We start from the raw sequence: 27,117 nt of genomic DNA, 5'->3' as shown, positions 1-27,117 counted from the left end.
GAGAGGTTTGCTTTTATCAAAGCCCCCGGTCAAACCTCCACAAATGTCATGGGATCTCAACGTTGTTCTCACCCAGCTGATAAAAGCTCCTTTTGAGCCACTGAATTCCTGCCATCTGAAGTACTTGACCTGGAAGGTCACTTTCTTGGTGGCTGTTACTTCAGCTCGTAGAGTCAGTGAGCTTCAGGCCCTGGTAGTGCATGCACCTTATATCAAGTTTCATCACATCAGATTAGTCTTCCGCAAACACCCTAAGTTTCTGCCAAAGGTGGTGTCTGAGTTCCATTTGAACCAGTCAATTGTCTTGCCAACATTCTTTCCCTATCCTCATACCAGCCCTGGCGAAAGCAGTTTGCATACCGAGAGGATTGGCCTTTTACGTGGAGCGGACAAAGCCCTTCAGACAGTCCTCCCAGTTGTTTTTTTCCTTTGATCCCAACAACGCACAATCTCCAATTGGTTAGCAAATTGCATTTCCTTCACTTATGCCGAAGCTGGGCTGACTCTAGAGGGCCATGTCACGGCTCATAATGTTAGAGTCATGGCTGCGTCGATGGCTCACTTAAAGTCAGCCTCCATTGAAGAGATTTGCAAGGCTGCAATGTAGTCATCAGTCCACACATTCACATCTCACTACTGCCTTCAGCAGGATACTCAACATGACAGTTTGGGCAGTCAGTGCTGCAGAATCTTTTTGGGGTTTAGAATCCAACTCCATCTCCCTAGACCCATTTTTGTTCTGTTCCATGCTGCACTCTTAGTTTTTTATGGTTTCAGGTCAATTTAAGTTATGTCCTCGCCGTTTCGATGACCAGTTGACCAATGTTCGTTGTTTTGAGTGAGCCTGGTTGCTAGGGATACCCCACGTGAGAACAAGCAGCCTGCTTGTCCTTGGAGAAAGTGAAGATACTTACCGGTATTCTCCGAGGACAGCAGGCTGATTGTTCTCACAAACCCGCCCACCTCCCCTTTAGAGTTATTTGCTTCTTTTTATGCTTTTTGATTTAACTGAGGGAACGCGCTCACGCGCCAGGCGGGAAATCAGTTCGCGCATGTGCGCTTCACTCGCGCCAGAAGACACTGGCAAAACTTTTTTTATATTTTGCTTGCAAAATGCCGATTCCTTGGCCGATGCAGACGTCGACCCACATGTGAGAACAATCAGCCTGCTGTCCTCGGAGAATACCTGCTACAGGTAAGTTTCTTCGCTTTATTGCAGTCTGTGTTATCTCTAGATACTACCTTCCCATATTGGTGGACATCCCAAATTGGTCCTGCAATTGTAGTTTCACTCCACTGGCAGCCTTCACAATGTCTATACACCCACATACCTCCTTCTCCTGTAATGAATAGTCCAAACTCTTATGTGACAGAATTTCACCTATGGTATGCCCCGTCGGTAGGCAATAAATGGGGTTTCATGAAAGCACTGATGAATTTTTAACACATCCCATAATTTGTATATTAATGAAACCACCAAAGAAGTATAAGGGAAAACTGCTACCATCCTATCCTGAACGCAGCTCCCCCCTTGCTCTGTATATTGATATGTAAGAGATTACTTTGCGTTGGGTTTCAACAATACTATATACTGTGTACCCCCATAAGGAAAATATTTTGGGACAATTTAAGAACTGATTAACATTATTTAACAAAATAACATCGGACTTGTCCTTTAATATGGCATTCTTGGAGGCCCCCCAATTCCCAATTCTCTGTTTCTCCATCAGTGAAGCACGGTCTCGAGGAAGTCACTTCTAGTCCCAGTGTATGGCATAAGATACAGGCTTTTAATCAACTAACATTTCCTGCACTCTCGTATAGCTTTGGTATTTTATTTATCTCTATTTGTGGGGGTCACGTGATGCCTTAGAGGGGAACAGCAGCTGGTTGCTTTCGCTCTCGGGCCTCCTCCCGGTTTAACGATCCACCCGGAGAGAAATGTAAACAGCAGTTAAGGAATTATCACACCTAAGTAGCAATTACTTTATGGATTCCTTTGTCACACGAACAGAGGCAGGGATGACAAGCAAACTAGGGAAGAAAGACCAAGTGAAGACACGAGGGCAAGCGGAAGCAAAGATGGCGCAGAGCCCCAACCCTGAACAGCAATTATTCAGTGAGTCCCAGATGCAACAGATTACAGCAGCAGTAAAAGGGGCGATGGAACCGCAGTTTGCTCAGTTGTTGGAACAAATGACAACAATAGAAAAAGCACTCAACGAAACTGTACGCCGCACGGGCGACCTGGAAAACAGAGTAGCGGGGACAGAAGAGCGGGAGACAGAAATGGCGGCTGCGGTTCATGCATTACAACAAACAGTAAAAGAATAAGGCCAACTACTCGATGATTTAGAAAACCGATCTCGCCGCTCCAATATCAGAATTGTGGGTTTTCCAGAGTCGGTGCCCGACCAAACGCTACCTACAGTGCTGGAACACTGGTTAAGTATGGATCTGGCCCTTACCGATAGCATGGGAAAGCTGTGCTTGGAACGAGCGCACCGGCTGGGGCGATGACAGGATGGAAACACACGGCCCAGAGTAATAATAGCGAAGGTGCACAACTTTCTCCACAAAGTGGAAATATTGAGAGAAGCACACCAAAAAAGAGACAATTTATATGCTATGAAGGCAAACCTGTCAAGATATTTCAGGACTATTCTTTGACCTTACAACAGCGGCGCAGGGAGTTTAATCCAGTTTGCAGTGCACTATTTGCTAGCAAGGATAAGTTTATGTTACTGTACCCAGCCACCTTAAAAATCTTACTTAAGGGAAAGTGGTATGTTTTCACTTCAGCTGGAGAAGCAGCTGTCTTCCAGAAAACCATGCATATCAAAGCGGAATCACCTCAGGAGTGAAGGAGAATCATTACACAGGAGTCAAATCCACAAGGCAACAAAGGATTCTCTGATAATCGTGTAATGAGTGATCTGAACACATTGAGAGGTACAAATAAGTGCATGATAGCGAGCAGCAAAGACTTTACAGATTAAGTCTAAGGAATTTGTTAAAGGGTAATAGCAGTTTAAAACAGACTTCTGCCAGTCAAGAATATCGCCAGGACTGCATAATAATAAGGCGAAAATGCTTGAAGAAAGCTAAGTACTATTGTCGTTATATGCAATACTGTTAGAGGCTGTTTATTTGTAGGAATTCAGTTACAGAACTTAAGCACAGGACACTAAAATCTTGTATGAGGTGTCCTGCAGGCACGACAAAGAACTGAAAGAAACACATAATCATATGAAGACAATATGTTACCTGTTATGTAAGCATGTTAGTTCAGTATTAATGTTAAAGATTGAAATGTTGCGGGCAGATGTATGTGATAAAGATGGAAGGGGTGGGGGGGTGACTGATGCTTTTCTCGATGCTAAAGGGAGATGTGCAGGGAGTAGATTTGGAATCGGGGATTCAGCAGGGGAGGAGACAAGGGGGGAGAGAGGGCTATGGGGGGAAGAGAAAAGGGGAGGGGGGAAGGGAGGGCAGGGAGGGGATAGGGAACTAATAAGGGTCTACAAATGTCCTTTTGAGAAATGCTTCGTTCCCCTTCTGATATCAATAAATCCTTTAATAAAATGCATGTGGGCCTCCCTAAGGGAAGGGGCTGAGAGACTAGAACCCGAGCAAGGAGGAGCGGGGCGAGGCTGGGCGCCTGTTCCTCATCGGAATGTAGTAACACAACAGGGAGTGGAAAAGGTGCAGAATGGCGGCTAAGTCTGTTAGATTTCACACATGGAACGTGGGAGGGATCACGTCCCCAATTAAACGTGCAAAAGTCTTGACGGCACTGCGCAGGAAACAAGCTGATATAGCCTGTATACAGGAAACACGCCTGTCCCAGGAAGAACATCGCAAATTGCAGAGGAATTGGGTGGGGGAGGTACATGCTTCCCCAGCAGATGGGCGTAAAGGAGGGGTAGCAATTTTGATAAGAAAAGGGTTGGCAGCAAAAGCAGAACTCCTAATGGCAGATTCCAAAGGCAGATATGTCCTTTTACATTTATGGCTACAAGGCAGGGAACTCTTGCTGCTGGCACTATACGGGCCAAATAATGGAGATAGGAAGTTCTATAATGACTTGATACAGATGTGCAGACTGTACAGATCATTTAAATTAATGATACTGGGGGATTTCAATTTGGTAGCGAGGCCTGTGGAAGATTGCTCAGCGCCAGGTTTGGCACATAGAAGAGGACCAAGAGCTAGAATAATATCTACTTTTATGCAGAGCTTGGATGTTGTGGACGCATGGCGTGCACTCCATCCTGGACAGAAAGATTTCACTCATTTGTCCAGGGCACACGGGACTTCATCTAGGATAGACTACATCTTAGTTGCACGCACGATATTTCCAGAGGTGATGTCTGTAGAAATAGGGGTGCCTGACATATCTGACCACACAATGGTCTGGTTAGACCTTGAGGCCCCAAACTACTGCCAGCAGCAGGAGAGGGGATGGAGATTTCCAGCCTATCTGTATAAAAGCCGGGAGTTTGTGAACCACCTTAGAACCAAATGGGAGGAGTTTGAGCATTTCAATAAACAACATAAAGATAACTCAACATTATTTTGGGCAACTGCAAAAGTGGTCATGAGGGGCGAGGTGATTGCTTACGTTTCTGCCAGAAATAAGAAACTATCTGGGGCAATCCTAGATTTAGAAAGAAAAGTAACATTAGCAAAGAGGAAGTTCTTACGATCGCCGACAGGAGTGAATAGAGAGAACCTATACGCAGCGCAGGTGTCCCTAAACTCCTTGCTACATGAAAGGGCAACTAGGGGGATACTCTACAACAAATACAAATTTCAGAGATATGGAAATAGGGTGGGACCTATGCTAGCTGGAATGGTCAAGACCTGGGGAGGCAGGGGAGTGATCACCACACTGAAAGACAAGCAAGGGCAAACACAACATAAGAGTGCAAAGATTGCAGAGCTCTTCAGCCAGCACTTTACAGAAATATATGCCACCCCGGAAAGAGGTGACGTCACAGCTTTAAATTCTTATTTGAAAAAGGCTAATTTGCCCTCCTTGACAGCACATGAGAAGGAGTTGCTAAATGCACCCATACTAGGGAAAGAAATACAGGAGGGAGTGAAGACATTAAAGTTACATTCTGCCCCGGGCCCAGATGGGATGTCAGGGGAGTTCTACAAAATATTGAATGACAAGCTCTTAGGTCCCCTGATCTCTTATTATGATCAGGCAGTACAGCAAGGGCAATTTGCAAGACATGCCAATGAAGCATTGATAGTGGTGTTGCAAAAGCCGGGCAGAGAGAAGAATTTATTGGATTCATGTAGGCCGATCTCCCTAATAAATGTAGATCTTAAATTACTAGCTAAAATCATGGCAAATCGCCTCGCCCAGCTGTTACCCAGGCTAATAAGCACAGAACAGGTAGGCTTTGTCAAAAACCGACAGATAGTAGGAAATGTGCGAAGACTTTTACTAGGGATGGCAACATGCCAGCGACAGGAGACGCAGTCAATGGCCATTAGTATAGATGCAGAAAAGGCTTTTGATAAGCTGCGGTGGGATTTCCTTTTTGCAGTGCTTCAAATGATGGGATTTGGGGGTTGGTTTACTGCGGCTCTTCGACTTTTGTATACAGACCCCTCAGCAGCCATACTAATCAATGGGATCAGAACACCATTATTTCCGATTGGCAGGGGAATGAGGCAGGGGTGCCCTCTGTCCCCACTCATGTTTCTCTTGTCAATGGAGCCATTGCTAAGAACACTGGAGGCAACGGGGGAGATACAAGGAATAGAGGTGGGAGGAAGCATAATAAAAACATTGGCTTTTGCCGATGATTTATTAATTTTAACACAACGCATGCAAGGCTCTCTACCATCACTGCTGAAAGAATTAAGGGAGTATGGGAGACACTCTTGGGTTCCAAATAAATATACAGAAGACAAAGGCATTGATGGTACACGGAGATGTGCCGGTTGAAGGAGGTAGGGGCATCACAATACTAAACAAGGGGGAGTCTCTTAAATACTTAGGAGTGGATATTATGCAAGATCTGAGAATGTTATATGAAATCAATGTTAACAAATTAATGAATGATACAATAGACAAATTGAGGATATGGCAAAGTTACCCCGTATCTTTAATGGGGCGAATAGCACTATACAACATGCTTATTATCCCACTTTGGTTATATGTGTTCCAAGTTCTCCCCTTGTACCTTAAACATAAGGATGAACGGACACTCAACAGATACCTCCAACAATTTTTGTGGAAGGGGAAAATGCCTAGAACCCCTTTAAATGTATTGCAAATACCAGTGGAGTATGGGGGCTTGGGTTTATTAAGTATTAGACAAATGACAATAGCTAGTGGAATGCGACATATCACAGACTGGTATAGAACAACACATGACTTCTCAGGAACTTCCATTGAACTCGCCCTTACTGGGAAAACACATTTCAGCTGTTTGTTGCATGGGATTGGAGGACCCATCCCACAGGAACTAGCGAAAACATCCATTTTTCCGACAGCTCAGAAGGTTTGGCGCTGGATATGCAAGCTCCACAGGTTTTCGGCCACGGCCACCCCATTCATCTCTATCTGTGGAAATTCTGCTTTTCCTCCAGGAGACATGCATTCTGCATTCCATAGATGTCAACAGAGAGGAATCAAGTACTTGTACCAAATCGTGACAGAGGAGGGACGCCTGCAGCCTTTTTCGGATTTGCAAAGTTCCCATCTATTGCCGACCATTTGTTCCATTACAGGCAGTTGAAACACTATACAGATAGTCTAAAATGGCAAAACCTAACGGAGGACGTGCAAGAGGAACTTATCTCTGCGTATTCGTTGACTGCCCAGCAGAAAACACCCCTCTCAATTCATCACAGACATATCAGAGATACTGCAGCAGAGCTGAACTTTGAACAGTTGGCAAAGGCTTGGTCAACTGACTTGGGCATAAATTTGTCCACAGAACTATTTAAAGGACATATCCTAAAAATGAGGGGCTCAATAAATTTTACGTGGTGTTGGGAAGTACAATACAGGATGGCATTAAGAATGCATATTGCACCCAGGAGAGCCTTTCATATGGGGTTATCCCCGGCGGGGAAGTGCCCTAAATGCAATATGATGGGCGCAACACTGGGGCATATGTTTTGGATATGTCCTCTTGTTAATCGGTTCTGGAGGCTACTGATACAAAGCACCTCACAAATGTGGGGTTTACAGTGGAAACAAGATTGCAGGATACTATTTGACCATATCAACACAGCAACCCAGGCACCAAAAGGATTTAAAGAATTCACAAGAAGGGCAGTCATCGCAGCGAAAAAGGTGATTCTATCGGAATGGCTGTCCAGGCATGCTCCCACAATATATCAGTGGAGAACCCAGATGATAAATTTAATGAGAATAGAAAGGATAGAAACACCAAAGATGGACACGAAGAGAGGCCAACAATTCCAACAAAGATGGTCCGCATTTTGGCAGACATTGACACCAGCGGCAAGAGGATATTTATTGAACATTTAAAAACACTAGATGCATTTAGGGGAGAAGCGACAGCTAGTAGTAACTAAGACCCGGGAGGGATAGGGAGGGAAAAAGGGGAGGGGGGAGAGATTAAGCACAAATAGACAAATGTATATAGTGTTGATATCAGCATGGAAAGTGAAATTGAGGTTATAACCTGTTATCTTCAATGCATAGAATATGTTACATTTGTCAATAAAAATGATTGAACTTTATTTATCTCCATTTGTAGCCACTTAAACCTAAGCGATTCACTGTTAAAAAAAATACATACACAGGCATTGACATATAGAACACACATTAAAAATTCACACTACCAACTACTATTGTAAACTGGTCTCTTAAAGACTTTGAAAAACAAGATGTGTGAAGAAGAAAACTCCTCCATGCCCATGAGGTCATCTATAAGAACGTTTACCTAGACTGTACATTTCTACATGTGAAGGAGGGGTGGATCTCATAGAAATAGATTACACCTATCAATCTATTATTATTATAGGCCTCCAGGCTTACCTAATGGCATCATAAGATACAAAAAATAAAGCATAAAAATAGGGACAGAAGATGGCTATCTCAAAACACAACATGCTAAAAAGGGACTGAAAAAAAAGTTTATTTGCAAAGCACCAACAATGGAAATTAGGACCCAACACGGTCATGTAAGGAGAGTAAATAAAAGCAAGAGAAAAAGGAAACCGATATGGTTCTCCAAGCAAGTGGCTGAGAAAATAAAGGCTAAAGAGTTAGCGTTCCAGAAATATAGAAAATCTCAAGAACAGGAACACGGGGAGGAACACCGGATGAAACTGAAAGAAGCCAAGAGAGAGGTACATCTGGCGAAGGCGCAAGCGGAAGAACAAATGGCTAGAAATGTAAGGAGGGGCGACAAAAATTTCTTCAGATATATTAGTGAAAGAAGAAGGACTAAAAAGGGAATTGTGAGACTAAAAGATACAGCGAACCGCTATGTAGATAATGATGAAGAAAAAGCCAATTTGCTAAATAGATACTTTTGTTCGGTTTTCATAAGTACATAAGTACATAAGTACATAAGTAGTGCCATACTGGGAAAGACCAAAGGTCCATCTAGCCCAGCATCCTGTCACCGACAGTGGCCAATCCAGGTCAAGGGCACCTGGCACGCTCCCCAAACGTAAAAACATTCCAGACAAGTTATACCTAAAAATGCGGAATTTTTCCAAGTCCATTTAATAGCGGTCTATGGACTTGTCCTTTAGGAATCTATCTAACCCCTTTTTAAACTCCGTCAAGCTAACTGCCCGTACCACGTTCTCCGGCAACGAATTCCAGAGTCTAATTACACGTTGGGTGAAGAAAAATTTTCTCCGATTCGTTTTAAATTTACCACACTGTAGCTTCAACTCATGCCCTCTAGTCCTAGTATTTTTGGATAGCGTGAACAGTCGCTTCACATCCACCCGATCCATTCCACTCATTATTTATACACTTCTATCATATCTCCCCTCAGCCGTCTCTTCTCCAAGCTAAAAAGCCCTAGCCTTCTCAGCCTCTCTTCATAGGAAAGTCGTCCCATCCCCACTATCATTTTCGTCGCCCTTCGCTGTACCTTTTCCAATTCTACTATATCTTTTTTGAGATACGGAGACCAGTACTGAACACAATACTCCAGGTGCGGTCGCACCATGGAGCGATACAACGGCATTATAACATCCGCACACCTGGACTCCATACCCTTCCTAATAACACCCAACATTCTATTCGCTTTCCTAGCCCCAGCAGCACACTGAGCAGAAGGTTTCAGCGTATCATCGACGACGACACCCAGATCCCTTTCTTGATCCGTAACTCCTAACGCGGAACCTTGCAAGACGTAGCTATAATTCGGGTTCCTCTTACCCACATGCATCACTTTGCACTTGTCAACATTGAACTTCATCTGCCACTTGCACGCCCAATCTCCCAGTCTCGCAAGGTCCTCCTGTAATCGTTCACATTCCTCCTGCGACTTGACGACCCTGAATAATTTTGTGTCATCGGCGAATTTAATTACCTCACTAGTTATTCCCATCTCTAGGTCATTTATAAATACATTAAAAAGCAACGGACCCAGCACAGACCCCTGCGGGACCCCACTAACTACCCTCCTCCACTGAGAATACTGGCCACGCAATCCTACTCTCTGCTTCCTATCTTTCAACCAGTTCTTAATCCATAATAATACCCTACCTCCGATTCCATGACTCTGCAATTTCTTCAGGAGTCTTTCGTGCGGCACTTTGTCAAACGCCTTCTGAAAATCCAGATATACAATATCAACCGGCTCCCCATTGTCCACATGTTTGCTTACCCCCTCAAAAAATGCATTAGATTGGTGAGGCAAGACTTCCCTTCACTAAATCCGTGCTGACTTTGTCTCATCAGTCCATGTTTTTGTATATGCTCTGCAATTTTATTCTTAATAATAGCCTCCACCATCTTGCCCGGCACCGACGTCAGACTCACCGGTCTATAATTTCCCGGATCTCCTCTGGAACCCTTCTTAAAAATCGGAGTAACATTGGCTACCCTCCAGTCTTCCGGTACTACACTCGATTTTAGGGACAGATTGCATATTTCTAACAGTAGCTCCGCAAGTTCATTTTTAGTTCTATTAATACTCTGGGATGAATACCATCAGGTCCCGGTGATTTACTACTCTTCAGCTTGCTGAACTGACCCATTACATCCTCCAAGGTTACAGAGAATTCGTTTAGTTTCTCCGACTCCCCCGCTTCAAATATTCTTTCCGGCACCGGTGTCCCCCCCAAATCCTCCTCGGTGAAGACCGAAGCAAAGAATTCATTTAATTTCTCCGCTACGGCTTTGTCCTCCCTGATCGCCCCTTTAACACCATTTTCGTCCAGCGGCCCAACCGACTCTTTGGCCGGTTTCCTGCTTTTAATGTATCTAAAAAAATTTTTACTATGTATTTTTGCTTCCAACGCTAATTTCTTCTCAAAGTCCTTTTTTGCCCTCCTTATCTCCGCTTTGCATTTGGCTGAAGAAAATCCTGGAGAAGGACTGCGAGGGACTGGCAAAAGTACACCTGAGAATGGAATGGATAGAGCACCGTTCATGGAAGAGAGTGTGTATCAACAACTTGGAAAGCTAAAGGTGGACAAAGCCATGGGACCGGATGGGATCCACTCCAGAATATTGAGGGAGCTCAGAGAGGTTCTGGCGGGTCCTCTTAAAGATTTGTTTAATAAATCCTTGGAAACGGGAGAGGTTCCGAGGGACTGGAGAACAGCGGAGGTGGTCCCTCTTCACAAAAGTGGTGATAGGGAACAAGCTGGAAACTACAGGCCGGTAAGCCTCACTTCGGTTATTGGAAAAGTAATGGAAGCCATGCTGAAGGAAAGGATAGTGAATTTCCTGGAAGCCAATAAGTTGCAAGATCCGAGACAACATGGTTTTACCAGAGGGAAATTGTGCCAAACGAATCTCATTGAATTCTTTGATTGGGTAACTGGAGAACTGAATCATCGACGTGCTATAGACGTAATCTACTTAGATTTTAGCAAAGCTTTTGACACGGTTCCCCACAGGAGGCTCTTAAATAAACTAGATGGGCTGAAGATAGGTCCCGAAGTGGTGAACTGGATTAGGAACTGGTTGACGGACAGACGACAGAGGGTGGTGGTGAATGGAGTTCGCTCGGAGGAGGGAAAGGTGAGTAGTGGAGTGCCTCAGGGATCGGTGCTGGGGCCGATTCTGTTCAGTATATTTGTGAGTGACATTGCCGAAGGGTTAGAAGGTAAAGTTTGCCTATTTGCGGATGATACTAAGATTTGCAACAGAGTGGACCCCCTGGAGGGAGTGGAAAGCATGAAAAGGGATCTGAGGAAGCTAGAAAAATGGTCTAAGGTTTGGCAATTAAAATTCAATGCGAAGAAATGCAAAGTGATGCATTTAGGGAGTAGAAACCCACGAGAGTCGTATGTGTTAGGCGGGGAGAGTCTGATAGGTACTGAGGGGGAGAGGGATCTTGGGGTGATAGTATCCGAGGATCTGAAGGCGACGAAACAGTGTGACAAGGCGGTGGCCGTAGCGAGAAGGTTGCTAGGCTGTATAGAGAGAGGTGTGATCAGCAGAAGAAAGGAAGTGTTGATGCCCCTGTACAAGTCGTTGGTGAGGCCCCACCTGGACTATTGTGTTCAGTTTTGGAGGCCGTACCTTGCGAAGGATGTTAAAAAAAATGGAAGCGGTGCAAAGAAAAGCTACGAGAATGGTATGGGATTTGCGTTCCAAGACGTATGAGCAGAGACTTGCTGACCTGAACGTGTATACCCTGGAGGAAAGGAGGAACAGGGGTGATACGATACAGACGTTCAAATACTTGAAAGGTATTAATCCGCAAAAAAATCTTTTCCGGAGACGGGAAGGCGGTAGAACGAGAGGACATGAAATGAGATTGAAGGGGGGCAGACTCAAAAAAGATGTCAGGAAGTATTTTTTCACGGAGAGGGTGGTGGATGCTTGGAATGCCCTCCCGCGGGAGGTGGTGGAGATGAAAACGGTAACGGAATACAAACATGCATGGGATGTGCATAAAGGAATCCTGTGTAGTAGGAATGGATCCTCAGAAGCTTAGCCAAAATTGGGTGGCGGAGCAGGTGGGGGAAGAGAGGTTGGTAGTTGGGAGGCGAGGATAGTGGAGGGCAGACTTATACGGTCTGTGCCAGAGCCAGAGATGGGAGGCGGGACTGGTGGTTGGGAGGCAGGAAATACTGCTGGGCAGACTTGTATTTTTTTTATTTTATTTTTGTTACATTTGTACCCCGCGCTTTCCCACTCATGGCAGGCTGAATGCGGCTTACATGGGGCAATGGAGGGTTAAGTGACTTGCCCAGAGTCACAAGGAGCTGCTTGTGCCTGAAGTGGGAATCAAACTCAGTTCCCCAGGACCAAAGTCCACCACCCTAACCACTAGGCCACTACGGTCTGTGCCCTGAAAAAGGCAGGTACAAATCAAGGTAAGGTATACACATATGAGTTTATCTTGTTGGGCAGACTGGATGGACCATGCAGGTCTTTTTCTGCCGTCATCTACTATGTTACTATGTTACTATATCAAAAAAATATAAACACACAGATACACAGGATAATACAATAGAATGATACAACAATAGTGCTGTTTAAAATACATGTATATATGCATATGACTGCTGGCATGCAACACTAAAACTACATACTTGCAGAATGGTATAAAAGTTAGACGACTAATTATAAACACAAATGTGTTGCACTTATGACAAAACAGGCTGAAGAATGCTATAGTGAAAATTGAAGGGTCGCCATGAAAATGTTTGGAGGATTCTGAGTTTAGTTTTGTCAAGTATTTATCATTCAATCCAGCACCAATCATGTGAGTAAAGACTACAAAAACAAAAGTAAAAACAGCAAAAGCAGATGTGTAAGAGAGAAAAATATGTTTAAAAACAAAAAGATAAAATATACTATTTTGACTGATGCAGTAGCGCTAGTCACTGAGTAAAAACGTTAATCTTAAATTAACAAGTACTCCCATCAGATGAAAAAGCTTGAAAATCCAACTGAAAGAAACCAAATAAAACTATAGAAAATGCCAAACATTTATGTATAAATACATAACAACCATATCTAGCAAGAAAGATGGACAAACACTGAGTCACTAACAGAGTTCTGTAAAATCATACGCTGTGTGTGCAGAAACACAAATAGCTATTAGCTGCCAACAAAGATAAATAATGTAACTACTTGCCACAAAAAGGAAAATGTGTATTAAAAAAAAATCAAAATTTACCTTGTGAACGGAGCTCCAGTGTGCAAGCATAGGTATTTTAATAAAAGCGCCATGCATGTGAACTAAGGTCTCAAATACCAGAGCTCAAGCCTTGTTTTGAGATAAAAAGCAATGAGCATATCCTGTGCTCTTAGCACTAACAAATATATGCATACATAACCATCATTATTTTAACATATATATTACAATCAAAGGGAAATCTAGTTAAATAACAGCACGTACAAGTAGCTGTTATTTGTATCTACTACTATCTACTTATTCATTGAGTTGTAGCAAATGGAGAAGTTCTGAGAGATGAGGACATTTCTCTGGTAAGTGAATATTATTTTGCTTTGTGCTTTGGGAACTTAAAGATTGGGGTTTAAAGGAGGAATTGTAGGTTAATGATAGGCAGAACAAAAATATAAAAATGCAAACTTTATATCAGCTAATCTCCATACTCGTTTCCCCCTAGTTTTAAAACTTAAACTTTGTACCACAGCATTGACAGATAGCCTCTAGTAGGCACTGCAGGACCTAGTTTAGTATTAGGAGGTGGGGGAAAAGAGAGAGAGAAAAGCAAGCATTATTAACTAGTTTTCATAGTGTACAACCCTTTTCCCATTGTTCTAAACTGAAATTTTCTCTAGAAGTAGACACTTTTCCAATAGGTTTAAACTGAAACTTTTTCTAGAAGTAGAAGCTTAACAGCCAATGAACTTTAAAAGGATAGAAGGAAGGCTCAAATCTTGATCTAAAAGACAGATATTTTCTGTTCTTTGTTTGCTGGAGAGGTTGCACTGCCACTGACCTCAATTAGGTGTTAATTAAAGTGTGAGGAAGCAGATTTGCAGAGGTTACTAAGGGCAACCTGATTACTGATTTAGCTTGAAAGGGCCTGTTTGAAGCAGTCCCCTTAGATTTAAAGCTGTATAAAAAGGAAAGGTCCCACTTATCTTTCTTTCTGAGAAGTTCTGAGAGAAGAGGACATTTCTCTGGTAAGTGAACTTTATTTTGCTTTGTGCTTTGGGAACTTAAAGATTTGGGTTTAAAGGAGGAATTGTAGGTTAGTGATAGAATAAAAATAGTAAAATAGCAAACTTTATCAACTAATCTCCATACTCTTTTCCCCCTAATTGAAAATCTTAAACTTTGTACCACAGCATTAACAGCCTCTAGCAGGCACTGCAGGACCTAGTTTAGTCTTTATCCCGCCCTCCCTTAGCACAACTCTTCATTTATGTTTAAATCTTTTTATTAACTGGTATTCTCAGAAAAGATACATTCATGTACTGCAACTAAAGCACATCACAATGTAATACAACATGTTAACTTCTGATAACTATTACTATCAACATGATGTCTGGGTATTTCTTTTAAACAACCTTTGCTACCTCCTCCCTCCCCTCCCTTCCCCTTCCCATCCCCTCCCCTTTTACCCCTCCCCCCCTCCCTCCCTCCTCTGCTCCTCAATTTAGTGGCATTCTAAACATAGCAGGGCATTTCAAATATCACATATGTTTAACAATTGAGTAGTCTGCTCCTGGCTGCTGGTTGAAGAGTGTCCCAAAAATTACTCCAGGTGTTTGTCAGTTGTCTACCCGCTTCTGTTTCAAAGTCTTGCACTCCCTGTCTCTCTAATTTCAACATCTCTATCATTTGTACCCTCCATTGGGCCAAAGTTGGGCTGGCACTCTCTCTCCAGTTTGTCAGTAGTACTCTTTTCCCCTGCAGCATAGCTCGTTGCAAAAACCCCTTCAAGCCCAGCACTCGGAGACCTACATTTTTAAAATCTTCAAATAAAAGCAAGGGTTGTAATGGCACTGTACAGTTCCAATACTTCTCAATGGCTCCCACCACCACTCTCCAGAAGCTATGCACCTGCGGGCATAACCAAAACATATGGCTCAGAGTAGCTGGATCTTGACCACATTTCAAGCATGCCCCAGAGGCTCCAAACTTTGTCTTATATGCTCGATTAGGCGCCACATAGAGTCTCAACGCAAACTTGTATTGCAGCTCCCAGTCACGAGGGAACGTGACACTTTTCCGTGTGCTAGTCAGAAACCCTGTGAACAGAGTCTCCGTAACTTCCTCCCTGAGGTCTATCGTCCACTTTTGTGCATAACCTCTGTAATCTATATCCTCCGTCAAGTCTAGGAGGTTTCTGTGAAAGAATCTCAGCGGCACCACACTCTGGGCCCCCAAAGTCAGCGCCGAACTTACAATCTCCTGCACATCTTCACATAAGTTCATCCAGCCCAATGAGTGTACATAATGTCTCACTTGGTAATATGCAAGGGAGTCTGCCCTCTGTAGCCCAAACTCTCGCTGCAGCTCTGACAATTTCTTAAGTTGTCCTTCCTCATCCAGTATCTGGTATAGGTATTGAATCCCCCGCGAATGCCATTCAGCAAATGTCCTGGAAGAGGTCCCCACTGGAAAGTCCGGGTTGTGTTTTAACGGCAGAAAGGGCGTTGATGCAGAAGAGAATCCGTGCCACCGGCACAGCCATCTCCATGCTTCTCTTGCTGAGCTGACAAATGGGTTTTTCCTGATTTCCAGCTGCGGCCTCCTCCCTGTGGTGTGTAACAGCCATCCCAGGTGCTCCTTGGGAGACAGCAAGGTCTCTATGTCAGTTGGCGTGAAGTTCTGCGTACCAGCCAGCCAGTCTCTAATGTGCCTTAGTATACAGGACACCACCAAATACCTTATATTCAGCAACCCCATTCCCCCATGGGCCCTAGGCTTCTGCAATACCGTCATTGGCAGTCTGGGGCGCCGGCCTCTCCACAGGAATTCCTGAATCAGTTGGGACAGCCTCCGCTCCTCCCTCCTCCGCAAATATAGTGGTAACATTTGCAATAAATAAAGCCACTTGGGTGCTATCATCATATTAAACAGCGCTATGCGGCCTATTAACGAAATGGGGTAGGCGCCCCAGAGTTGCAGAAGCCTTCGAGTCTCCAGCATCAGTGGAAATACATTCAATTTGTACAGAGTTGACAAGTCACCTGACACCCGGACCCCTAGGTATTTAATATTACCCTCTGCCCACCCCAGTGGGAATTCCCCGTTCCAGCTATCCCTTATTCTCTTTCCCAACGGCAGCCCCTGCGACTTTGTGAGATTAAGCTTAAAGCCTGAGAGGTTCCCGTATCTTTGCAGCACTTCTAATAAACAGTACAGGGATGAGTGGCCCGCATCCAGCAGCAATAATAGATCGTCTGCGTATGCAAGAATTTTCGTTGCTACCCCTTGGATTCTTATTCCCCGTATCCCCTCCTCTGCCCGAACCTTGCACAACAACGGTTCCAATGAGAGCACAAATAGCAAAGGGGACAGGGGGCAGCCCTGCCGTGTCCCACAGTCTATGTCTAGTTCCCGGGTTCTGACCCCATTAATTATAAGCATTGCCTTTGGTGATGAATATAGTGTTCGTATGGCCTGCAGAAACCAACCCGTTATCCCCACCCATTGCAAAGTTTCAAACATGAAGGGCCAGAGCACCCTGTCAAAAGCGCGCTCTGTGTCTAGACTAACTATAAGACCACCCTCTCCTTCCACTGCCGCGTGGATCACAGTCGCTAACAGCTTGCGTACATTGAGCACTGACTGTCGACCTCTGACAAAGCCCACCTGGCTATCATGGACAAGCCGGGGCAGCAGGGGAGCCAGTCTATCTGCCAGTATTCGTGACAATATTTTGAGGTCTACGTTAATCAGTGATATCGGCCTATACGATCTAGGACTCAACAGGTCTCTCCCTCCCTTCGGTATTAGGCTGACTAATGCTGTGTTCGCCTGTGGGGGTAAAGTCTCGTGTTCTATCACCTCCATATAATATTCCCACAGCGGCCCTACAAGCTGGTTCCCCAATAATTTATAAAATTCACCCGAATAACCATATGGTCCGGGTGCCGAGTAGAGTTTTAATGCTTTAATAGCTTTCTGGATTTCCTTAGCAGTTATCGGCTCGTTTAACCCTGCTGCCTCCTCCGCAGTAATTTGTGGCATCTCCGAGTCTCTCAGATAGGTTCTTATTGCCTCTAAGTCCCCTTCCCCCCCTTGATACAATGCTGCAAAATGACTCCAAAGTGTCTCAGCTATTTCTTCTGCCCTTGTCTGTCACCTGCCCCGCACTATCTTTAATTGCCGCAATAAAGTGAGGCCTACGGGCTCCTTTCACCATCTTCGCTAAGCGCCCCCCTACTATATCTCCATACTTGTACATCTTGTATTTCCTATATATTAGTGAACGGGTCATTCGCTCATGTAATAACTCATTCAGCGCTACTCGTGCCACCATCAGCGCTTCATAATTCCCTGTAGTAGGTGACTTTATATGTCGCCGCTTTGCCTCTCTGAATTGGTACTCTCTGTCTATAATACCTTTTGTAATGCGGCGGTTGCGCTGACTTACATATGCAATTATGTGCCCCCGCAAGACTGCTTTTGCAGCTGCCCAGAAAAGCACTGGGTCATCTGCATGCTGAGCTTTGAAAGTGCAGTAGTCTTCCCACTTAGTAAGCAAGTACTTCTTAAATTCTGCCGAGTGGTAAAGGTAAGCTGGGAACCTCCAATTCCCCTGTGCTCTATAGTATGGCTGCGCTTCAAAATCCACCCATACCATTGCATGGTCTGAGAGGCCCTCCGGCCCTATTTTTGCCCCCTGTACTTGGCTAAAGAGTTCCTGCGAGAGGAGGATGTAATCTAATCTAGAGTGGGTCCTATGGGCCCTAGAGATGTGTGTGTAGTCCTTCTCCTCCAGATTCAGCAGCCTCCACGCATCTACCAGCCCCGCTAACCTGCAGAAGGACTCCAGCAATGATGGACCCGATGGGGTCCCTTTGTGTTTAGGCCCGGAGCGATCCATTTCCCCGTCAAAAACCTGATTCATGTCCCCTGCCACTATTATGGGCAACTCTGGATACTGTTGGCACTTAGCCAATAGCTGAGAGTAAAAAGCCTTATTTGATCCTGTAGGTGCATAAACTGCTATCAAGAGCCGATCTCTGCCTTGTAGTTTGAGTTTGACCCCCACATATTTCCTTCTGTATCTTTAAATAACGGTGTAACTTGGCAAGTTAGGGCCTTGTGAATTAAGATAGCCACCCCTCCCTTTCTACCATTTGCTGGGGAGCAGTGCACTTCTCCCACCCATTGCCTTCTCAGCTTTTCACTTTCCTCTTGTGAGAGTCTGGTCTCCTGAATGCAAGCTATTTGGGCCCCATGACGTTTCAGAGCATCTAGGATCTTAGTTCTCTTTACCGGGGACGTGACCCCGCAGACATTCCAGGAGACCACCCTGACCTCTCCTCCCTGCTTCTTAGCCAGGAGCAAAACTTTGTTTCTCTGTCGGTTCTCTCCTTATGCTTCTCCAGGGGCGCCCAGCCTCCCCCCCCAGAGCTTTGCTGTTCCCAACTATCAAACTCCCTTAGCTTGCTTCCTGCGTACTGGCCCTGACTATCCTGCCACAAATTCACTGCGTGTAATATGCCACGTTGTTCCAAAGTTCTGCCCCATAATCCCTCCCCTCTGCCCCCCCTTCCCCCCCTCCCCCCTTCCCTCCTTGCCCACTCCCGTGCAACTGTAATTCTGGGTCCATATTCCTACAGACCTAGAGTCACTTCAATGGTAGTAGCCCCCCCACCTCTGTAGCTTTTCCAAAGTACCCAGGATTCCACCCCCTACTATTATAGAGTGCTTCCAACCATCATTACACTGAAAAATAACAATTTCACAGTTTCCTTATCATACCTATACACAGGAACTTCACTTATCTTTGCTATTTGCATGGACATTGTTCATATTGTTCTCTATTTCATTTATAAACGCTGAGGCCCCTGCCACTTCTTCGAAAGACCTCCATCGTCCCTCGTGCTTAATCTTGAGGATGGCTGGGTAAATCAGCATGAATTGTATGTGGGCCTCATGTAGTCTTTTGCACAGCGGGGTAAAGTTTCTCCTCTTTCCCTGCAGCTGTGCCGAGTAATCCTGAAATATTCTGACTGTGTGTCCTTCATATTGAGTAGAATCCCTTTTCATCCGGTATCCCTGCAAGATTTCCACTTTGTGCAGATAATTATGTACTTTCAGGATAATTGCTCTCGGAGCCTGCCTCCCTTCTTGCTTTCTGCCCACGCGGTGAATTCGCTCTAGGCATAGCGGTCCCGCGTGGTCCGAGAGCGCAAACTCTTCTTTTAACCATTTTTCTATTTTGGTGCACAATACGCCATCCCCCACTGATTCGGGGACACCGTTGATCCAGAGGTTTGCTCTCCGTGACCGATTCTCGAGGTCATCTAAGGCCGACGCCATGCTTTCAATCTTCCCCAGCGCTCGCTCCAGTTTCTGAGATGCCGGTGCCTCTACGTCCTCCAGCGCCGAGACCCTTCGCTCCAGCTCCGTTGCTCTTTGCACTGTTTCACCCAGCAGGGTTTCCATGTTTGCTAGCCGCCCTTCCAGCCGCTCCCATCTCGGCTCCATTGCCTTCTCCACCGCCGCGGTGAGTTGTGATAGCTGTTCCAGCGAGAACACAGGGGTTTCCGGCGCTTGCTTTATCTCCACTGCGCTTTCCGCGCCTCGGGCCTTCTCCTTTTCCTTTTTCTGCCCTCTGCTCGCCATTGCTTTCCCCGATGTTTCTACAAATTTGTCCATCTGCTGTGCGCTATTTTGTTGAATGCTCTCTTGATTCTCTTCCTGTATTTATTTAGTTTGAGGTTTCAATGGTAGGTTAAGAGGTGTTTGGGCCTAAGAGAGCCTGAGAGCACGTCTCACTCCCTCTACAGCATCACGTGACTCACAACTCTTCATTTATAATCAGTTATTGTAATTAGGATAACAAGCATGGAGTGCTATTACAGTGTACAAATACATTTCATTACCTTCTAAGAAGAAAACACTAAAATACTAAGATGAAATCAGCAGTCCAGCAGCAAGAGGGGTGCTATCTAGTCTTTTGCATTGAGCATCACATGTATGATTATCTCCCAGCTGGTGTGTGTGCCCGATCCAAAGAGCTCCTAGCACTCCGAGAACGGGTCCATTCTCTTGAGGCTAGAGTAGCAGACTTAGTGGAGCTGAGGGAGACAGAGAGATACATAGAGGAGACCTACAAGGATATTGTAGAGCTCCCACCTCTAGTCTAGTAGTGCCTGTGCTGCCTTGGTGGAGGAGGGAGGTCTCCTAGAAGGAGAGCATCACCCTGGTGAAAGAGGAAGTACTCCTGTAGCCAGGACCTGCCCACCATGGAATGTACTATCCTTTCGCACCAAGGATATATCTCCAAGAACTTCTGCTCAGGAGGGAAGGGTTAGAACAGCTGTTGTAGTTGATGATTCGATCATTAGGTATATAGATAGCTGGGTGGCTGGTGGACGGCAGAATCACCTAGTGACTTGCCTGCCTGGTGTGAAGGTGGCGGACCTCAGGCATCACCTAGACAGTTTATTAGATAGTGCTGGGGAGCAGCCAGCTGTCTTGGTGCATGTGGGTACCAATGACATAGGAAAATGTGGGAGGAAGGTTCTGGAAGCCAAATTTAGGCTCTTAGGTAGGTGGAAAACTGAAGTCCATATCCTCTAGGGTCGCATTTTTAGAGATGCTCCCTGTTCCACGCGCAGGACCCAAAAGGCAGGCAGAGCTCCAAAGTCTCAATGCGTGGTTGAGACAATGGTGCAGGGATGAGGGATTTAGATTTTTTTAACAACTGGCGACATTCTGTGGAAGTCTGTTCTGAAAGGAACCATGATGGAACCAGGCTGCTGGCACTAACTTTTAAAAAGGAGAGAGCAGCTTTTAAACTAGAATGGGGAAAGCCGACAGTTGCCCAGGAGCGTGTGGTTCGGTATGGAGTATCCTTGAACGGTACTATTGAAACAGAACATTTAGAGAATCCCAGTAGAGAGGTTTCATCAATGCTGAAAGTAAGCCAGGTGTGCTTAATAAGAGAGAAGGATAAAGGATGTGCATTATCCCCAGTAGCTTGTAGATCAAAGGAAAAAACACAATTTGAAGTGCATGTATACAAATGCTAGAAGCCTAAAAAATAAGATAGAGTTAGAATATATAGCACAAAATGATGAAGTAGGTGTAATAGGCATCTCACAGACTTGGTGGAAAGAGGACAATCGGTGGTATAACGGTACAAATTGTACCACAATGATAGGATCAAATTGGAGGGGGGGGGGGGGGGGTTGCACTTTATGATAGAGGAAACTGAGTCAAATAAAATAAACATTCCACAAGACACAGATAGCAGTGTGGAATCATTATGGATAGAAATTCATTACCCTTCTCCACCACCGCCAACTCCAGGCTCCGCTCATTCTGCCTCGCCTCACCCTATGCTTGGAACAACCTTCCCGAGCTCATACGCCAAGCCCACTCCCTGCCCATCTTCAAGTCTTTGCTTAAAGCCCACCTCTTCAATGCTGCGTTCGGCACCTAACTCTTTCAGGAAATCCAGACTGCCCCAATTTGACTGCCCCTATCAGACTTACTGTTCACGTGTCCTTTAGATTGTAAGCTCTTTGAGCAGGGACTGTCCTTCTATGTTAAATTGTACAGCGCTGCGTAACCCTAGTAGTGCTTTAGAAATGTTAAGTAGTGAAGGGAAGGAGTATTCTTGCAGGGCTGTACTACCATTTGCCAGGAGAGAACAAACAGACAGATGAAGAAATGTTTACAGAGATTAGGAAAGCTGGCAAATTGGGCAGTGCTATAATAATGGGTGATTTCAATTACCCCGGTATTGACTGGATAAATGTTATATAAGGGAGTGCCAGGGAGACAAAATTTCTAGACATAAAAAACGACTGTTTCTTGGAGCAGCTGGTCCAGGAACCGACGAGAGAGGGAGCCATTTTGGATCTGGTCCTTGGTGGTGTTCAGGGCATAGTGCAAGAGGTAGCGGTGTTGGGGCCTTTGGGAAATGGTGATCATAACGTGATCAAGTTTGAGCTACTATGTAGGATGAACCCGCAAAAGAAATCTACTGTAGCTGCATTTAATTTTCAAAAGGGCGACTATAATAAAATGAAGGAAATGGTTAAAAAGAAACTAAAAGGATCAGCTGCAAAGGTTAGGACTTGAATGTTATTCAAAAATACCATCTTGAAAGCCCAGACCAGATGCATTCCACGTATTTGCAAAGGTGGAAAGAAGAGAAAACGTCAATCAGCATGGTTAAAAAGTGAAGTAAAAGAGGCCACTACAGCCAAAAGATTGTTCTTCAAAGAATGGAAAAAGAACCCAAACAAAGAAAATAAGAAGCAACATTAGCTCTGGCAAGTCAGATGCAAAGCATTAATAAAGAAGGCTAAAAGAGAATATGAAGAGAAACTTGCAGCTGAGGCTAGAACTCACAGTAACAACTTTTTCAGGTACATCAGAAGCAGAAAGCCTGAGGGATGACAAAGGAGCAAAAGAGGTGCTCAGAGAAGACAAGGCCATAGCGGAGAAACTAAATGAATTCTTTCCTTCTATCTTTACGGAAGATGATGTAAGAGATCTGCCTGTACCGGAAATGGTTTTCAAGGGTGATGATGTGGAGGAATTGAAACAAATCTCTGTAAACCTGGAAGATGTACTGAGCCAAATTTACAAATTAAAGAGTAGTAAATCACCTGGATCGGATGGCATACATCCAAGGGTACTCAAAGAACTCAAACAAGAAATTGCTGATCTGCTATTAGTAATATGTAATATGTTGTTAAAATCGTCGGTAGTACCTGAAGATTGGAGGATGGCCAACGTGATGCTGATTTTTAAAAAAGATTCTAAGGGTGTTCCGGGAAATTATAGACTGGTAAGCCTGACGTTGTTGGGTAAAATAGTGGAAACTATTATAAAAAATAAAATTATAGAACACATAGAGGCATATTTTCAAAGCACTTAGCCTTCCAAAGTTCCATAGGTTTCTATGGAACTTTGGAAGGATAAGTGCTTTGAAAATATGCCTTATAGACAACATGGTTTAATGGGACAGAGTTAGCATGGGTTCAGCCGAGGGAAGTCTTCCCTCACCAATTTGCTTCATTTCTTTGAAAAAGTGAATAAACATGTGGCTAAAGGTAAGCATATCTAGATTTTCAGAAAGCTTTTGATAAAAGGAGAGACTCCTGAGAAAATTTAAGAGTCATGGGATAGGAGGCAAGGTTCTGGTGTGGATTAGGAATTGGTTATTGGACATAAAACAGAGGGTAGGGTTAAATGGTCATTTCTCTCGCTGGAGGAGAGTGGAGTGCTGCAGGGATCTATACTGGGACCAGTACTGTTTAACATATTTATAAATGATATGGAAATCGGAATGACGAGTGAGATGATCAGATTTGCAGATGATACTATTCAAGATTGTTAAAACATGTGCAAACTGTGAAATATTGCAGGAAGACCTTAGGAAATTGGAAGGCTGGGAATCAAATGGCAGATGAAATTTAATGTGGACAAATGCAAGGTGATGCACGTTGGAAAGAATAATCTGCATCAGTTACCTGATGCTAGGGTCCACCTTGGGGGTCATCGCTCAACAAAAAGATCTGGGTGTCATTGTAGGTAATACACTGAAATCTTTTGTTCAGTGAGCGGCGGCAGCCATAAAAGCAAACAGGATGCTAGGAATTATTAGGAAAGGGATGGTGAATAAGACCGAAAATACTGTAATGCCTTCGTATCGCTCCATAGTGCATCCGCACCTTGAGTATTGCATTCAGATCTGGTCACCGTATCTTAAAAAAAATAAAGCGGAATTATAAAAGGTTCAAAGAAGAATGACTAAAATGATAAAGTGGATGGAGCTCCTGTCTTTTGAGGAAAGGCTAAAGAGATTCCATATCATCAAGCTGATCAATCCATAGACTGGTGGGTTGTGTCCATCTACCAGCAGGTGGAGATAGAGAGCAAACTTTTGCCTCCCTATATGTGGTCATGTGCTGCCGGAAACTCCTCAGTATGTTCTCTATCTCAGCAGGTGGTGGTCACACACAGCAGCAGCTCTGGCTAGGCCTCCAAGCCTAATTCTTAGGTTTTGTTGAGTGCCTGGGGTTGAGGGCTCTTCTTGAGCAAGTGCAAACCTGGTGGTGCCAGGTCCCTCCTTTTCTCCCCCCTCCCGCTGGCTCCGTTAAAAGGCGTTTATTTCGACGTTTATTTAAACGTTTATTGCAGCTACTCACTGGGACCCCAGGTCGTTACAGCTCGGAGCGGCAAGCAGGTAATTTTTACCTTTTTATAGCGGGCAGGGGGTTCCCCGATTCTTCTCCTCGTGGCATATGGCGTCGGAGGGCGAGGACGCAAAGAGTCGCTCCCCGGATCGCTTGAGCGCTTCTAGAGGGGATGCGGGGGTCTTAAAGCCTGATTCGCCCTTGTTGGGTGACAGTTTTGTGACCGATGAATGGTCCCGGTCCTTCCTCCGGCGTGGCGGTTTTTCCCGCCATAAACGCCCATCCCCCGCTCCTCGCCTCCGCCATCTTGGCCGGCCACACGGCTCGGACGGCTTCTTCTTGGGCCGCCCTTGAGGTTGGAGACATTAATGCCATGAACGCCCTTAATTTGGGCGACGGCACAAAAGCGGCTAAAGTTAAGCGCCGTTCTTCCCGCGCGGCTCCTTCGCGGAGTGTCACGCCGGACGCCATTTTGGATGCGCAGCATGTCTCTCCCCCGCTCTTGCGAGCGCCGGTTGAGGGTGCGTCTAGGGCTGTAGCCCAGGCTGCGGAAGTGCACAGTCTGGGGGGTTTCTCCCCCGAGTTTGTTTTGCTGCTGCATCAGGCCTTCCTTATGCAAAACGCTGCCCTGCTCCCTCGTCTGGTAAAGAGGTTGAGGTTCCCAGAGGTAAACGCCCTCGGGTTGATTCCCAGGCCTTGGAGGACTTTGTCTCCTCCGATGTAGATGAGGGCAGCGTATCTGAGTTCTCCCAACGGTCCTTTGCGGATTCCTTGGAGGAGACGGATCCCCGCTCGGATGGAGCGGATGACCCCTCTGCAGTGCGGCTTTTTAGCTCAGAGGATTTGCCCAACCTGTTGATACAGGCCATGGACACTTTGAAGATTTCCGCTCCGGAGGACGTCTCTCCCTCAGCCCCTGTTGGCTCTGCCATTATGCTGGGGACGAAGCGCCCGCCTAGAACCTTCCACGTGCATGATGCCATGCACACCTTAATTTCGGCTCAATGGGATGTCCCTGAAGCGAGCCTTAAAGTGGCTAGGGCTATGTCCCGCCTCTATCCTTTGACTGAAACTGAACGTGAGGCCTATCTGTGGCCTACCGTGGATTCTTTAATCACTGCGGTGACTAAGAAAACGGCGTTGCCGGTGGAAGGTGGCACGGCCCTAAAGGACGCCCAAGACAGAAGATTGGAGGCGGCCTTAAGGTCGTCCTTTGAGGTGGCTGCTTTAAGTTTGCAGGCCTCAGTTTGCGGCTCCTATGTGGCCAGGGCGTGCCTGACTATGGTGCAGCGGGCTTCCCCCTCGGATCATTCCTTGAGGGCTGATTGGCCGGCCCTGGAATCGGGCTTAGCCTATTTGGCAGACTTGCTGTATGATGTCTTGAGGGCCTCAGCTAAAGGCATGGCTCAGACAATCTCTGCGCGGCGGTGGCTTTGGCTGAAACATTGGTCTGCTGACCACGCCTCTAAATCCCGCCTGGCTAGATTGCCTTTTAAAGGCAAGCTGCTCTTTGGGGTCGAGCTGGACAAAATCGTGACCGATCTCGGCACGTCTAAGGGCAAGAAGTTACCAGAGGTCAGGGCTCGGGCTAGTACTCGTCCCGGTACCTCCAGAGGACGGTTTCAGGAAGCCCGTAGGTACCGCCCGGGCAGGTCGGGTTCCTCTGCCCCCTCTTCCTTTAAGAGGAATTTCTCCCCCAAGCAGCATTCCTTTCGCAGAGACCGCCGTCCCGGAGGTGCTCCCTCCGGTCCTCCCCCAGGGTCTCGTACCCAATGACGAGGCCTTGGTCCACGCCCCAGTGCAGATTGGAGGACGGCTGTCCTCGTTTCTGGGCGAGTGGACCACAATAACTTCAGACGCTTGGGTGCTGGAAGTCATCAGAGACGGCTACAAGCTAGAGTTCTGCCGACCCTTAAGAGACGGGTTTGTACTCTCTCCCTGCAAGTCTCCGGTCAAAGCTGTGGCAGTGCAGCAGACTTTGGACAATCTGATCCGCCTGGGTGCGGTCGTTCCGGTGCCAGAAAGTCAGCTTGGCAAGGGGCGTTACTCCATTTACTTTGTGGTACCAAAGAAAGGAGGTTCTGTCCGGCCTATCCTCGACCTCAAAGGGGTCAATCGGGCCTTGAAAGTGCGGCACTTTCGCATGGAGACTCTCCGCTCTGTTATAGCGGCAGTGAAGGCAGGGGAGTACCTGGCATCCTTGGACATCAAGGAAGCGTACTTGCATATTCCCATCTGGCCTCCTCATCAACGCTTTCTGCGTTTTGCAGTACTGGGCCGACACTTCCAGTTCAGAGCCCTCCCGTTCGGGTTGGCTACTGCTCCGCGGACCTTCTCCAAAGTAATGGTGGTCATCGCGGCCTTCCTGAGGAAGGAAGGAGTACAAGTCCATCCTTATCTGGACGACTGGTTGATCCGAGCCCCCTCTTATGCAGAGTGTGGCAAAGCTGTGAACCGGGTGGTTGCTCTTTTGAGCTCCCTGGGGTGGATCATCAACTGGGAGGAAAGCCAGCTGCGCCCAACTCAGTCCCTGGAGTATCTTGGAGTTCGATTCGACACCCAAGTGGGCAGAGTGTTCCTGCCAGACAATCGGATTGTCAAGCTTCAGGCTCAGATGGACCAGTTCCTAGTAGCCTCTCCTCTTC

General features: G+C 45.8%; 1 protein-coding gene across 2 annotated transcripts in view; it reads left to right on the top strand.

The window, feature by feature from the left end:
* The window catches only part of MEGF9 (multiple EGF like domains 9), a 500,021-nt gene that overhangs the window by 370,053 nt on the left and 102,851 nt on the right, over positions 1 to 27,117 (top strand). The window lies entirely within an intron of this gene.

Source organism: Microcaecilia unicolor, chromosome 6 (assembly GCF_901765095.1).
Source record: "Microcaecilia unicolor chromosome 6, aMicUni1.1, whole genome shotgun sequence".
Lineage (NCBI taxonomy): Eukaryota > Metazoa > Chordata > Amphibia > Gymnophiona > Siphonopidae > Microcaecilia > Microcaecilia unicolor.
Note: the sequence above shows the minus strand (reverse complement) of the source record. Positions and strands in the feature narration are given on the sequence as shown.